Source organism: Grammomys surdaster, unplaced genomic scaffold (genome assembly GCF_004785775.1).
Source record: "Grammomys surdaster isolate TR1022 unplaced genomic scaffold, NIH_TR_1.0 143, whole genome shotgun sequence".
Taxonomy (NCBI): domain Eukaryota; kingdom Metazoa; phylum Chordata; class Mammalia; order Rodentia; family Muridae; genus Grammomys; species Grammomys surdaster.
Genome location: NW_021604601.1, coordinates 9,146,625 through 9,161,375, shown reverse-complemented (window position 1 = coordinate 9,161,375; position 14,751 = coordinate 9,146,625).

The following is a 14,751-nucleotide window of genomic DNA, read 5'->3' as shown; positions in this document are numbered from 1 at the left end:
GCAGCAGCAGCAGCAGCAGCAGCAGCAGCAGCAGCAGCAGCAGCAGCTTCTCCTGTTGTCTTCCCAGCTCACTGGCTTCTCCTCTCCTGGTTCTTTCCTCCATTTTTCAGGAGCTACCCAGACAGTGGCATACCCTACATCAAGGTCCCCATCTGATCTGATCAGCCCTATAGAGTCGTTTGCCTACAACAGCTCCCAATAAAGTCTAAGCTATTTCACATGTACAGATTCGGGGTTAGCATGTGGCCCTCGGCTACCCCAGTTCTTAGGGTCAGAATCTGCACCCTGGCAGCCCTAATGACCTAGGCTCAACCACCTGTCCTCAACTGGCCAATTCAAGAAATAAGTAATAGTAAAAACAATTTATTCAATATGGCCACCACTGGAAAGACAAAGAAAGAGGTCTAATGGTCCCTCAGATTCATCTTAGGGGGTCCCACGTGAGGTCTAAGTGTAAACAGAGAGCAAGAGGGTTTGCATATCTGAGTGGTCAAGGTATGGTCCCACCCTTCAATGACCTACCATTGTCTCAGTGCCGGTCTGTTCTGCCAGATGGTCTGACATCTTGTCAGAACTGTGTGAAGCCTCTGAGAGACAAGCTCACTGGTTGGTACCAGGCTTCAGCTTTTTCCTTCTTCCAGTCTCTGAGAGACAAGTCTCTGAGAGACAAATTCCACTGGTTGGTACCAGGCTTCAGCTTTTTCCTTCTTCCAGCATGACAGTCCTGGGGAAATTCCCACTTCGTGGGCCTATTGTTTCCATAGTGTGGTAGTGAAAGAGTAAGTACAGCCTCTTTAGAATACCTTCATTTCAGACAGCAACAGTTACACCTTTTCAAGGCCCTTACAGGGACACAATGTACTCACTCAGGAAAGGTTTAGGGGGAGGTTGGTGGATGAGAATGGGTATTGTCACGGGCCTAAGAACTCTCCAGGAGTGGCCTGACCCCTGCTCTGGAGCTGTGGTATCCAGCCTCATCAGGAGAAGTGGGGGCCGGTCCTGCTGCACATAGCCCTGGCTGCATCCACTATCCTCTAGGTTCTAGGTTTAGCCAGGGTCAGGACAAGGGAGTAGAGAACAGCTCCCCTCTGAGAATGCAATAATCCCAACACCAACAAGGGCTTCAACTCCAGCAGCTTGACAAAGCCTTCCACACAGACCCCAAGTGTCATCTGGCAAACACTTGGTTCACCATAAAACAAAGAGGCCTTTGTGCATTCATTCAGCTACGTAAACAAACCTGAGCAGACTGAACAAATGACAGGAAACTGTTAGACAAAGTGATACGGTCCAGTCCACACTTCAGGGGGTGGGAAGGTGACCCCGGGAGAAGCTGTGGAAACCGAACTGACCTGTGACCCTGTGGGATCAGCATCTGACAGAGGGTGGGAAGGTGAGTTAAACAAACACAACCCGAAACAGCCTTCTGCAAATATTTATTAAACTAACGAAACCCAACAGGCTGCCTTGTCTCCCCGTTCTATTCCTGTGAATTACTGACTCTCTCAAACCAGCTTTATCTCTGACTTACTGCTGTGAAGACTCAAAACGGGTCTGATCTCTCTAGATATGACCAATAAGCGTGAAGCACTGGCTTCCCATCACAGGGTAAACACACTGGAGATCTGAAACAACAAACTAGCACCTGCTCACAGGTGAGGGGACAAGCTGAGGTCAAAGTGAGCCCAGGGTCTTGCAGGGGGCCCCTTCTCTTCCAGGTCTGCCACCTGGTGCTAGCGATCTTGGATGTTTCTTAACCTGTAGTTTCAGTCACTCTCTGCCTCGAAGGGCTGTCTTCTATTTACACGTTCCTGTCCTAATCCATCTGTCACATGACTTCAGCAGTACCATTAGACGAGGGGCTCAACCCACACCAACGGAACTTCATCTACCCTGTGTCCATGAAGTCCTGTGGTTATCAAACTTGAAGGTCACACCTGTGCCTCGAGTCACCCATCCTTAATAACCTAGTTAAAAGAGCCAAATTAATCATGAAAAATAGAAAGGGGTTTTTTTAAAGTTACATTGGAAAGAGGGACAAAGAGATTTAGTGATACCCCCCCCGAATATCCTTCTTAATATTGTTCTAGGTGTCCTGAATTGAAATTAAAATTTAAATAGAGGGCTAAGGATGTGTACATCAAAGGGATCTTGGTCAAAAGTGTGGACCTGCCCACCACCACATATCATTGTCCGGGCTCCCGTCTCCTACCGTAAGGTGGTCTGACAGTTATTAGAACTGTGCAAGATCTCTTTCAGGGAAGCAAGTCCCCCACACCCATACTTGCACCACCCCCCAGGCTGTTTTCCTCCGAGCATGAAATTCCCATTTCTTTGGGGCCCACTGTTTCAGTCACCTGATAGTCAGATTGAGACCCCTAAGTGTCTCTATAAAATATTTTCATTTCTGCCCGGCCAGTTATACACTATGAGCTGTTGGGCTCTACCAGGGGCTCCCGCACAATGTTATACATAAAAGCTATGGACTCAACCCATCCACCAGGGGCTGTATTGGTTTAGAGACAATTGCGCTAGGCTCCACCCCAAATCTACCTAGCAACAGCTTGCATCATCATTCTCCACCAGATGGAAGACGCATCTAAAAGGACTGCACACTACCCCAGCCTCACTTCTTCACTCTTTCTCTCTCTGTTCCCAAGTGTTCCCAGCCGGCCTCTCTTCCTCTCTTTTTCTCTTTCTCTATCCCGCTGCCCACTTTCTCTGCCTCAATACCTCTTCCAGGTCCTCACTCTCGTTCCCCCACAAGCATGGCGTGATTCCTTAGGTGGACACCTTGGTAGGGGCCCACCACACACTCCCTTACTCCCACTGAATTATACTGCAATCTGTATTTTATATTTCACAGCATGCTGGAACCTCTAAAGGTGTATAACCAGAATAAATCATCCTCTCATGTTAAGCCAACTCTTTTGGGTAGAGTAGCACAATAGTGACTAACATGGATCTCGGTCTGAGATACTGGAGCCTAGGACTTCGATGTATATTTTAGGGCCCACAGCTCAATCCCTACACTTGGCAACCTTCTTACTTGGGGAGCCAATCCCTTTAAAGCCTGAACCCCCTCCCCTGAGAAGAGCCCTCCATGATCTTTCCTCAGGGCCTGTCTCCAGTCTCTACACCCTCTCCACGCATTCCACCTCCCGTGTAGCACCCCAGCTGCCCTTGCTGCAAAACGCCTGAGAGGAGAAGCCTCGCCTCCCAGTGCCTTGCCTAGAATCACCCCACACCCTTCTTGTCCTCAAACAACCCCATTTTTCTAAGAGGGCTGATGGAAAAAGAAAGCCTTTTTGCTTTTGAACATACAGATCATTTCTCAAATGTACACAAGTACCGAATAGGTAGCGGATGAACGCAGCTACCGAATGGGGCCATATGTGGCAGAGAACAACCCTCCCCTAGGAGGGTTGTCAATTACAGCCCGTGACCGACAGGTGGGTGTGTCATCCAGTGTCTGCAAGGTTGAACGTTTTCGAGAGCAACAGGACCGTGTGAACGTTAAGTGTTGGCCACCGACCTCCATTTATTGTAAGCAGCACAAGAGGAAAGCACACACATGCCCATGTCTGCCTTTCCTCACCTAATACCTCAAAACCAGATGGGGTGTTCCTGCTCTCCGTGTTCCTGTCACATCTCCTATAGGGTTTTCCACATGGCAACACTGTTTCCCCAGCCCGGCCACAACCAGCCAGTCTGATGATGGTAACCTCTACTTGAGCCCTTGTCCCCTTGTGCCAGTCCTCAATGAGCCCATGTCTGAGTTCTGTGTGGTGTGTTTGGTGGGATCTATGCCAAGGACAGTGAGCCAGACAAAGATCATCCATCCACACCAGAGTGGACCTCAGGCATGGACGTGTCAGTGGCCAGGAAGGAGCCCGGGTGATGGATGGATGAGTTTTGGCAGACCTGGTGGAGGTGAAAGCCAGGGGACTGTGACATTGCAGAGTCAGAGCAGAAGGGGCAGAGACTACCAAGTGCCAACATGGACAGACATGCTGAATAAGCACAGAGTGGATAAAGTGACATGAGAGGAAGAGAAAGAGTGGGCACAGAGTGCAATCTTCATGTGGTCTGAGATACCTCACTTACAAAGGAAGCATCTGACTACAGATCTGAGGAAGTGAGGAAAATGACCAAAAGAGTGGAGGAACACTCCAGGAGGAGCACTCCAGGAGGAGCACTGCAGGGGGAGCAATACAGGAAGAACACTATAGGTGGAGTACTAGAGGAGGAATACTACAGGAAGATCACTATGGGAGGAGCATTACAGGAGGAACATTACAGGAGGAGCACTACAGGAGGAGCACTGCAGGGGGAGCACTGCAGGGGGAGCAATACAGGAAGAGCATTATAGCTGAAGTACTAGAGGAGGAGCACTACAGGAGGATCAGTATGAGAGGAGCACTACAGGAGGAGCATTAAAGGCCTCAAGGAGACTCTACAAAAGCCCCAAGGCAGAACAATTCCTGCTGCAACAGAATCAGAGGGGTCAATGGTCTGAACGCTCATAGAGGAAAAGACTAGGCCACACATCACACTGTCTTATAGGTCATAAAAGATCTGGGGTTTCACTCTGAGCGAGATGGGAGCCACTACTGGGTTTCTGAGGGCAGGACACGCAGGAACAGAGGTGAGCTGGCAGTGTGCATGGATGGGTTGGATGGTTGGTGAAAATTCTCTCCTGCTAGCTTCAAATTCTCAGTGCAATGAGGAGCCAGGGCATTGGTGTAGGGGTATGAGTAAGGAAGTACTAAACAGAGAAGGATGGAGGAGAGTGCGGGGCTCACGGTCCTGACTGAAGAGCCAGCTTAGCTCCGGCATTGTGAGCAGAAGGTGAAACACTCAAATGGCAAAGTGGCATCTCAATAAAGCTTGTGGCCCCAGAAACAGTTCAGACATGAATGATGGGAGCTAATCAGAGACCAGGCTCCGCCCAGTGTGGAGCCAGGAAGACGAGGCAGAGGAGTGAGGGCACAGTGTCGGGCTGGGCTCTGCCCTGGTAAAGAAAAGACAAGGTGGTGGTCCTGAAGTAGGGGACTGTGAAAGACAGTTCAGGGGTTTCCAGCCGGGCAGGGCCAAAGATGGCAGCAGCTGGGGGACAAAGGGACAGGTGACAACCAAGAAGGAAGTGGGAAAAGTGGAGTGTCTAACAGATGACAGAGGTCCCAAGAAGTGGCTGAGAGTAATAAGCATGGACAGAGGACATGCTGTAAGACCAAAACAGAAACAAGAACAATATACCTTGCAAGTTAATGGGAGACCAGGAAGGAAAACTGATAAGGGTTCTGTTTGCAGTCAAGGCAGTTAAGAATGAGTTCCTGTTTGTCCTCGTCTGTTTGGTCCATCTGCAGTGGATGTGCTTGATCACATATGGACAGGAAATACATCAGGGTGTACACTTGGCCTAGATTGGATACACGTGGATAGTAAGTATGTCAGGATATATGCTTGTCCCTGATTGGACCTGATGGGAAATATAGTGGCCTTAAGGGTGAGCCTTTATAAGCCTCAGTGAAATGTGAACCTGGAATGGTCCTGGTCAGAACCCACCATCCTGACCAGTATCTCATTAAGGCTTACTTCACATTTGGCTCAAAAAATTGTGGAACTGGTCCTTCTCTCATGGTTTACTGCATTAGCCATTCTCATTAAAGAACAGGATCCAAAGAAGGGTGGCAACATGAAGAATGGAGGCATCAGAGGGGACAGGACAGAGGGACAGGAGGACACAGCAGCAGAGGAGCTCAGACATGTGCATACCCCACCACATACGTAGGCCTGGAGTTAACGGCTCTTTCTAAAATGACTTATCTGTGTGTTGACGTTTGGTCCTGTCTCCCTGGTAACTTGAGAGATGTTGTCTATGTCTTCCACCAACGTGGCTTAAGATAAAAAAATGTTTTTTCTCATCTAAGGTAGATCCAGCCCAGTCTAGCCCTGTTCCTAGGAAGCAGGCAGCCAAGCCAGCTCCATAGTCAAACCTCGGCCATTCTTTCTGTAATATTTTCCACAACTACATCCCATAAGGAATTGCCAGCTAAGCCCTGCTCACACGTTAGAAAAAAAATAAGCAGTCAAATGAATGGGGCAGTCAGCCTAAGACTGAAGGACCACTCAGACTACATTCCTGGGCATGATATGACACCACTTTCTTAGGTTTCAGGGTCTCAAGAGGACACATGGACCCTGTTCAAAGTCTCCTTCATGTGTGGATGCCAAGTTCAGTGGTGACTGTTCCTTCCCCGGTTATCGGGCACTGAAGCCTTTCTCTCTCTTACAGTGGTTTCCCTGGGGGCATGGAGAGGCTTCGGGAAGGTTGCTAAGCACAGTGGTAATCAAAACATCTGTTTTGAAACAGAAGCTGAGGCCAAGACAAAAGCCAACTGGCCAGACAGTCAGCTGCAGAGACACAGTCCTCCCCTCTCCACTGCCTCGCCCTCACCAAAGGTCCAGGCCACAAACAGATCCGGGAAGAGGGACGTCAAAAAGCATCAGCTAAGCAAGCAAATACTCAACCTCAAAAAGCATCAGCTAAGCAAGCAAATACTCAACCTCTTAGCAGCGGTGCTGACATCTTAGCCCAGAGAAACTGGGAAGAAAGCTGAGTCTCCTACAGCCATAGCTGGAACAGGCTGTGGACAGGAGACCCCCATCCCCCCACCTCTCCACCACTCTGCTACTTTCAACTCCAGTCCAGCCCTTTGAAGATACATTAGCTTGGATGAAGTGATCAAATCAAGAGGGTTTAATCAGCTCCTTACAAGATAGCTAGAGTGCAGGGTTAGCCAGAGTCAAGGAATCTGGGAAGGCAATGTGTACATTAAAATAAATAAACAAACACCCAAACCAACCTAAAACAGGACTGGACAAGAAACTCAGCCCTGAGGTGCTGCTGCAGCCTCCTTACATAGAGCAGAAGGGTCCAACAGGGACAGGAAGGAGGCAGGCAAACACTCCCTTCTCATGTATACACGGCCATAAGATCTTCCTGGGGCAACACGCTAGGACTAGACCACCGACTCTACTTAGAGAGTCAGTCTCCCTCAGGGAACCCTCCTGGAGCAGGCCTTCAGTCAGCCCTTCTTCACACAATAGATACTTCATGTGGATCTCAACCAGCTGCTGGTCCACTGGGTCCCCGAAGGCCTCACTCTGCCCCTGCCCACTCTTCCAATTTGCCCATCATTTCTTCCTGAACAGACCAGCCAAACTGGTTCCTGGGTTCTTCCCCACCTCTTCTCCCTTCCTCAGGTAAGTCTCCTCCCACAAAACACTCCCACTCACCCCTGAGACACCATGGGCTGTGATCCACACAGGCCTCCTTGTGCTGTGAGAGACAGTAGCAAGGTGTAGAGAACCCGAGCGCAGGGAAAGTCCTGGCCCCTGATCACAGGTCAGCTCACAAACTCCCCTGTGCTGCTGTGTGCCAGCTCTGGTGCTGGGCACTGCCAGCGTGAGACAGTCATGAAGGATAATGAAATGTTTAGAGGCCAAGGAAGGAAAATGCTTGAGGAGCCGACGTGAACGCCTGGGAGATAAGCAGGGTGGAACATTCCACAGGACATCCCTGGGGCCCTGATGAAAGATTTCAGTGGAGTGGCAAAGTGTGGTACCGTGGCTGGGTCTGCTTCCAGAGAGGACAGAAGCCACCGCAGCACACACATGTGCAGACAAGACGCCACCTTAGACAAACACTCACCCCCAGGGGCACCTGGGAAATGAGCCAGGGGTAGGGATCAGGCTGGGCGTCTCAACAGCCTTTGGCGTAAGGTCGGGAGTTGGCCTGGTTAGGAGAGGAGGCTGAGTCTGTGAAAGCAAGAGTCCATTAGATGGGGAAGGGGTGGTCATTGGGCACACAGGGCAGAGTTGACAGGCACTCACACCTGTGAGTTCCCTCTTAATGTTTTCTCTGTGAACCAGGAAGCATATTGATTAGGTGAGAGAGGTGTTGAGGGCTCAGAAGACTGAGATGAGAAACAGTCAAATCACCCAGGGTGCTGGAATCATGGGTGGCGTCCCATCCCTCCATCTCTCCTCCACCCCCCAAACCCCCCTCCCCGGGTTACATTGGGCAACATGAGTGTGCACAGAGATGAGATCTGGGCTTGTTCCCAGTTGGGAACTTCAGACAAGGACAGTTGTCTGCATGTGTCAGCAGCCATGCACGTGTGCAGGAATCCAGGCAAGGCAGGGAGGGGAGGGATGGCGGCAGGATGAGGGCTGCTGGGAGGGGAGGGATGGCGGCAGGATGAGGGCTGCTGAACCTAGGTCTTGGTAGGCTATGGGACCACCGATCGTGGTGAATGTAGAAGGGGGCAGAGGGCAGGGTGACTGAATCAGAGCATTGTTGGGGGAGGGGAGCAGGTGTATGGGTGAGGTAAGAAGGCAGCCTTGGTCATGGCAAGGTCACAGATGGGGGAGAAGCAGAGGTGGCACAGCATGCTCTGAAAATGACTTCACCTAGGATGGAGACCAAATGGGAGAAGACCACAGAATGGTGTGTGTGTGTGATCACAAGGAGTGTCCCCACCCACACCAGAAGTGCCAGCTCCTAGCAAACTTCCACAGAGCAGTGAGTGACAAGGACCCATATAGGCCTCCAGCCCACTTCTGTCAACCAAGCAGAGTAGCTCATGGAAAGGCCAGTTTGAAGGAGTCCACACTGCTGAAGAAATAGTCTGAAGGGTGAGACAATCGTGTGGTGGTTTGCTGAAGATAGGCTGTACCTCCAGAAGGCTGAGGAACAAGGCAAACAACCCCCCAGACCAAGTCTGTCTGTCTGCTAATTCAAGCCTAGAAACCAAAAGCAGGGCACAGTTCCTTTCTTGGGCTTCTCTGATGATACAGCTAGTGGGAAGTAGGCATTTGATTAGTTACGCATGTTCATCAGCACCTGACATGCTTTGAAGGTCACCTACGAGCAGCATGCAGGGTCTCAGATGGCATATTGGCGCCATGACCAGGTTAGATGAAGACACAGACACACATGTGTTATCCACATCTCCACCTATGCTGTTTCAGGGCACACATTTGTGACTCTTCTGACCCCTTTCTCCAGGTATAGCTGCTGAACTTTACAGGCCTGACTATTTACAGAGGCTCTGACTGACAACAGCAAATACTTTGGCTATTTCCTCAAAAGGACAAGAAAAATCCTGGGATAACCTGTTACCAACACTTCTTCCAGTTTCAAACTGCTTCCTCTAACTTCTTGCCAACGGCTCCCTGTGACTCTGTCTTAACACTCTCCTTGAATAGAATGGCCTCTGGGCTGAGTCAGTACATGTCCATAGATTGCTTAATTATGTCACAGCAGACTTCCCAAACTCCATCCCCCATGGACATCGGGATACTGTGACACATACTGTGTGTTTTATAAACAAAAGATGAAGAGGATATAAGAAACGCTGGGCTAAGGGGCACGTTATTGAAGGGCCTTGGAACAAGGGGACATTTGACAAGCAGGGTTCAGTGTCCTCTGCCAATGGGATCCTTGGTTCTGGGGCCCCATCAATTAGAGGGGATTGGACCATTTTGTCTCTGAGGCCTGTCACAGATTCCAACCTGAGAAGCTGCGTTGTCCTTCCCAATCCTGGTCTTTTCGGATGGAAAGCCCACCCAGCCCTACACGCTGCAGACCCCTCAGGGAGTCCTGCCATCTCCAGGCCAGTTCCAGGATGCAGCTCATACCCCAAAGCACCTGTGCTCTGCCCTGATAGCCCCAGCCTTAGGTGTGTATCTCAAGGTTGTGAACTGAACCTAAAGGAGGCAAGACCAGTCTAGGCTTGTCTAGAAGCCTTCAGGACCCACCCAGGGAGCGTGTCCAAGCAAGAACCTAATGTCCTGGGGAGGGGAGCTAGGAGTCATGCCCTGGGAAGGGAGCAGGTGTGAAGGCACAGCTGCAGGCCCAGGTGGGGATGGTGACTGGTAAAGTATGCTGGCAGTCACCCTCCATGTGACTTACAGGAGAGCCAAAGATCGGTGAGGCCAGAGAAGGGGACTCAGCCTCCCCCCCCCCCCCCCCCGCCCAAGGCTGCTCATACTCGGATGGCCATGCCAGGCAGAGCTGGCTGTGCCTGTACCATTGTTCTGGGAATCACTTATTATTCCCCTGACAGTCCCCTGCTGTCCCTCTGTCCCTCTGTCAGCTCTAGGCATTCTTGTATGCCATGGAGATTGCTCTCTGGCCCTTGCTGAATGGCTCAAGGTTCCAGATTCTTTCTGGGTATTGCTTGTCTTCTAACACCACTGGTATCTTTTCATACAGTACAGTGTGAAGTTTTTGTGTCGTCAAATCTATCAGCACAACCCTGGGTAAGACATGCTATATTCTCCTACCCGCTATGTGGGAAAATTCAGAGATGCACACATGGTGTTTGTCTATTTTTCTATCTGTACATTGTATTTCAATAGAGTATTTCTTAGATCTGTCTGACTTCCTGTTATGGTCTCTGAATTTTATACTTTAAAGGTCTTTCCACGCCATAAAACTGGGAAAGTATCTCCTATATTTTCTTCTAATGCTTCGAAAGCAGGGTTTCTTAGAGTAGTTAATAAGCCCCTACCTGTCTCTATGGTTTATTATAATGTCTAGTTTAACACAAGGCTATAACTCAGTATCTGTATGGCCTGACTTGGTCAATGGCTCATCAAAGTCTTTCCCTCCCTCAGTGTAAGTACTGACACCTGTCTAGCTCTGACCCCTGGTGCTGTGGCTTGGATCCACATGCTGGAAGCTTGTTTCTGCAGAGGCAGTGTTGGTGAGTGGTGGAAACTTTAAGAGGTTTGGCCTTAGTGTAGGAGGCCACTTATTGTGACTTCCTTCACACAGGGATTAATGCTGGTCTGAGCATGTAGACTGATCCCCTCAAGAAAGACACTGAAGCGAACTGGTATGAAAGAGAAAGTCGGATTTCTCTCCTAGGCTTCCTCTTTCCTCTCTTGACATATTATTTTGGTCTCAGTTTCTGTGTGTCTGTCTCTCTCTGTGTCTCTGTGTCTCTGTGTCTCTGTGTCTCTGTCTCTCTCTCTCTCTCTCTCACACACACACACACACACACACACACACACAGCTTTGTACCGTGTAATACTATCTACCATAAGGTCCTCACCATAGGCTTGGATCTCCAGAATTTTGAGCTAAATACCTCTTTTCTTTATAAAAGTGCTATTACTAGGTATTTTGTTATAGCAACAGAAAATGAACCAAGACCCTTGGCAACCTCAAAAAGGGAAAGAATGTCAACTGTTAACAATTTAATACTGATTATAGTAGCAAAAAAAAAAAAAAAATCTCGATTGGCATTTAACCCCTAGGCAAGAAGAGTCAGTAAGTGAATTACAACACCTAGACAACATGTCACATTTGGGACTTCCTTAGATGTTCTGACTTTTATAACACTATCGTCCTTTTCATGAAACCTGGAGTTCAAGCACATTCGGTTTCCATAAGGGAGACTTGCTCCTAGGGAGCACGGGGCTTTAGGGTGGGGGAGGAGCTAGTTATCAGACTACTGGTTATAGGAGCAGTCCCCTGCATGAGGTCCCCTGAGTAAGAAGCAGAAGCCCTGCCCTGAAGGCACCAAGGTTTTTAAGTCTGTGTGTCAAGCAAGGCCTGATCAGAACATTCAGCAAGGGTTCCATCAGATGTCACAGTAATCACCAGCATCCTCAACTATTAAATATTCACCCTCTCCCTCTCTCTCTCTCTCTCTCTCTCTCTCTCTCTCTCTCTCTCTCTCTCTCTGTCTCTCTCTCTCTCTGTGTGTGTGTGTGTGTATGTTGGGATGGGGGGACTACACAAGCAATATTGGTATGTAAATGTGTTTACACATGTGCATGGAAGCCAGAGTTCAACACTGAATATCTTTTTCAATTGCTTTCCAACTTATTTGGAGTTAGAGTCTCTAAATGAAACCAGAATTAACTGCTTCTGCTAGACTGGCTGGCCATTGAATATCTGGGATCCTCCTGTTTCTGCTTCCCAGAGCTAGCACTTATAGGCTGATGGGGCCTGAAGCTTTTTTGTTTGTTTGTTTTTTTTGTTTTTTGTTTTTTGTTTTTTTACATGGGAGCTGGGGTTCTGAACTCAGGTCACCTCAATAAAGTCCCCTCCAAATGGGTACCTTTTTAAATTAACTAAAGCAATCCATTCATGCACGTCTATTTAAGGCCTTTGAGTGGTTTGAATGAATGTCATCCCCATAGGCTCAGGACTTTGAACACTAGGCCTCCAGCTACTGGTGCTGTTTGGGAAAGCTAAAGGATCTTTAAGAGGCAGAGCCTTTCTGGAGGACATACACTATCGAGGATGGGCTTTGAGGATTCACAGTCTCACCCCACTTCCAGTCTGTTTCCTGTTCCCTGCTTCTGAATAGAAATGTGATCTACCAACTTCCTACTCAAGACACCAGCTACCACACCTCCCTTGTCAATACACACTTCCTCTGGGACCATAAACCCAAGAAAGGATCTATAAACTGCCTTGGTCATAGTTTGTAACTGTAGCAACAAAAACCAATGCAGGCCTCTGTCACATTGCCCTGTGTTGCTGGCTTATCTCATTGCTGGGCTTTATAAATGTGCCTTTGTGAGGTAAACTTGACACTTGTCAAACATCTTCAATCCTTCTGGTCTAGTTCTTTCCTTCACCACCCAATGGTATATAAGGAGCCTCTCCTACATCAGGACACCTTAAGACACTCTGCCCTGTCTTCCAGATATGTCCATAGACCAAAACGATCTAAACAATCTCTTACTGAGACCATCTTCTCAGGCCATCCTATAGATTGTGTCATGTGACTAATCTAGCACATCAACATTTTCCACACTGATTTGACCTCCTGCACACTCACTGGTCTGTCTGTCCATCTGTCTCCTAGAGAATCCCAAGAAGCTCAGACATAACCATTCTTTCACTATGGGGCACCTCAGGACCAGATCTTAAGAGTTTCTGGGTGTCCAAGATGGACATCAATACCTTAAGTTCCTCAAGCTGTTCAGGAGAGAGAAGACAGCCAGGAAGTAAAGAGCAGTCTGGTATCCCCAAGAAGTGGTGGAACCCACTTTGGAACTTCTCCAAAGCTCACACCTTCTTGGGCAAGTACTCACCCCCTCCCCCCAAGTCTTTCTTCTGAGCCCATTTGCTCTTTGAAGGCATCTTTCAGTCAACTCTCAGTAGCCTAATTTTTCCAACAGCAAAGCTAACCAGAAATCTGGAATAGAGGATGTCACCAAGGTCAGATGAACACTCAGAAAACCAGGGTGTCTAGGCCACCTGTGCTCAGACCAGACGGTGACTGTTCTTCACTTTACGCTTGGTTTTATACAGTTTGATACTATTTCCACTGTGGCTAAAAAAATCTCATCGGGAGTGGAGGTGGGGGTGGATCTCAGGGCTCAGTAGTTGTCCAGTAACCACAGCATTCAGGGGAAGCAGTGGCGGGGAAAGGATGTACAGGAGGGACAGAGAAAAGAGAGGGGGGGACAGAAGACTCATCAGTGACAGAAGCCTACCTTAGTAAGCTCTGCTGGGGGCTGGGAGCCACTGTGTGGTTTAGGAAAGAGTGTCCCAGAGGGAGTTCCGCTTAGTGTGGAAGACTTTTTTAAAAGGAGGGACTGGAGAGACAGTGGGGCTACTGGAGAGTGGGCATCCAGTGACTCCATCTCCAGAGGAGCTGATACCTTCTTTTGACCTCAGGGCTCCCCGCACACAAATGGCATGCATTTGCACAAACATACACACAGAAAATAAATCTTAAAAAAAAAAAAGGAATCTCAGTATGGGAGAAGCCATGCTTGTTGTCATCATTTGCTTCTTTCCAGATTACCATTCTGAACTGCAGAAGGATTAAGTAACTTTTCCTGAGGGAAAGGACGGCATAGGGAGGCAGAGGTCTAATTCAAGCCTCCTCTCCCAAGGTAGTGACGAAATAAAGCCTCACCACTTAAAGCACGGCCCATGGACCAGCACCACCTGAGTTTTGGTTAGAAATACAGATTAACCACACACACACACATACACATACACACACACACACACACACACACACACACACCCTGACTCACCACTGACTCAGACTCTGCATTTTACAATCCCCAGGAGGTGTAGACAGAGAATCAGGGTTTTGTTATACTGCACTAGACTTGTGGCTTATGCCTAGCAGAGAAGGGGCCCAGAGCCAACCCTGAAGGCTAAGTTGTCCCATGACCTGGATTCTGTGGTCACAACAGCCATCACTTTCCCTAACAAATGTGCACCAAGTTCCGGATGAGGGAAGCCAGGCAGGAAGTCTCTCGATCTGAAGGACCCAGAGCGCTGATATTTGCTTCTAGGTGGACATATGCTTCCTCTCAGGAAGAGAAAGTATCTGAGACCATGTAGCTGACCAGAAGGCGGCAACCAAGATAGTAAAGCAGGTGTCTCATGTGTCGGCCACCCCTCTAAGGTCAATTTTACCAAGTGGAGCAGCCACCTCCTCCTTCTCTGCTATTGATGGGCAGGGCAGATAATAGTGGGGTTTGCTAAGGGGGATAGAAGGTTTGTCATAGTTCCATTTTTCTAGGTAAAGATGACTTCCAACAGTTCGAATCATCAATACTCTGCCCTCACACAAAGGCAGCCCTGACAGGAGGGAGAAATATTGGCTAGATGCCAGGTTCATTGTCCATCTGGATCTTTAAAAAAATCTATCTATCTATCTATCTATCTATCTATCTATCTATCTATCTATC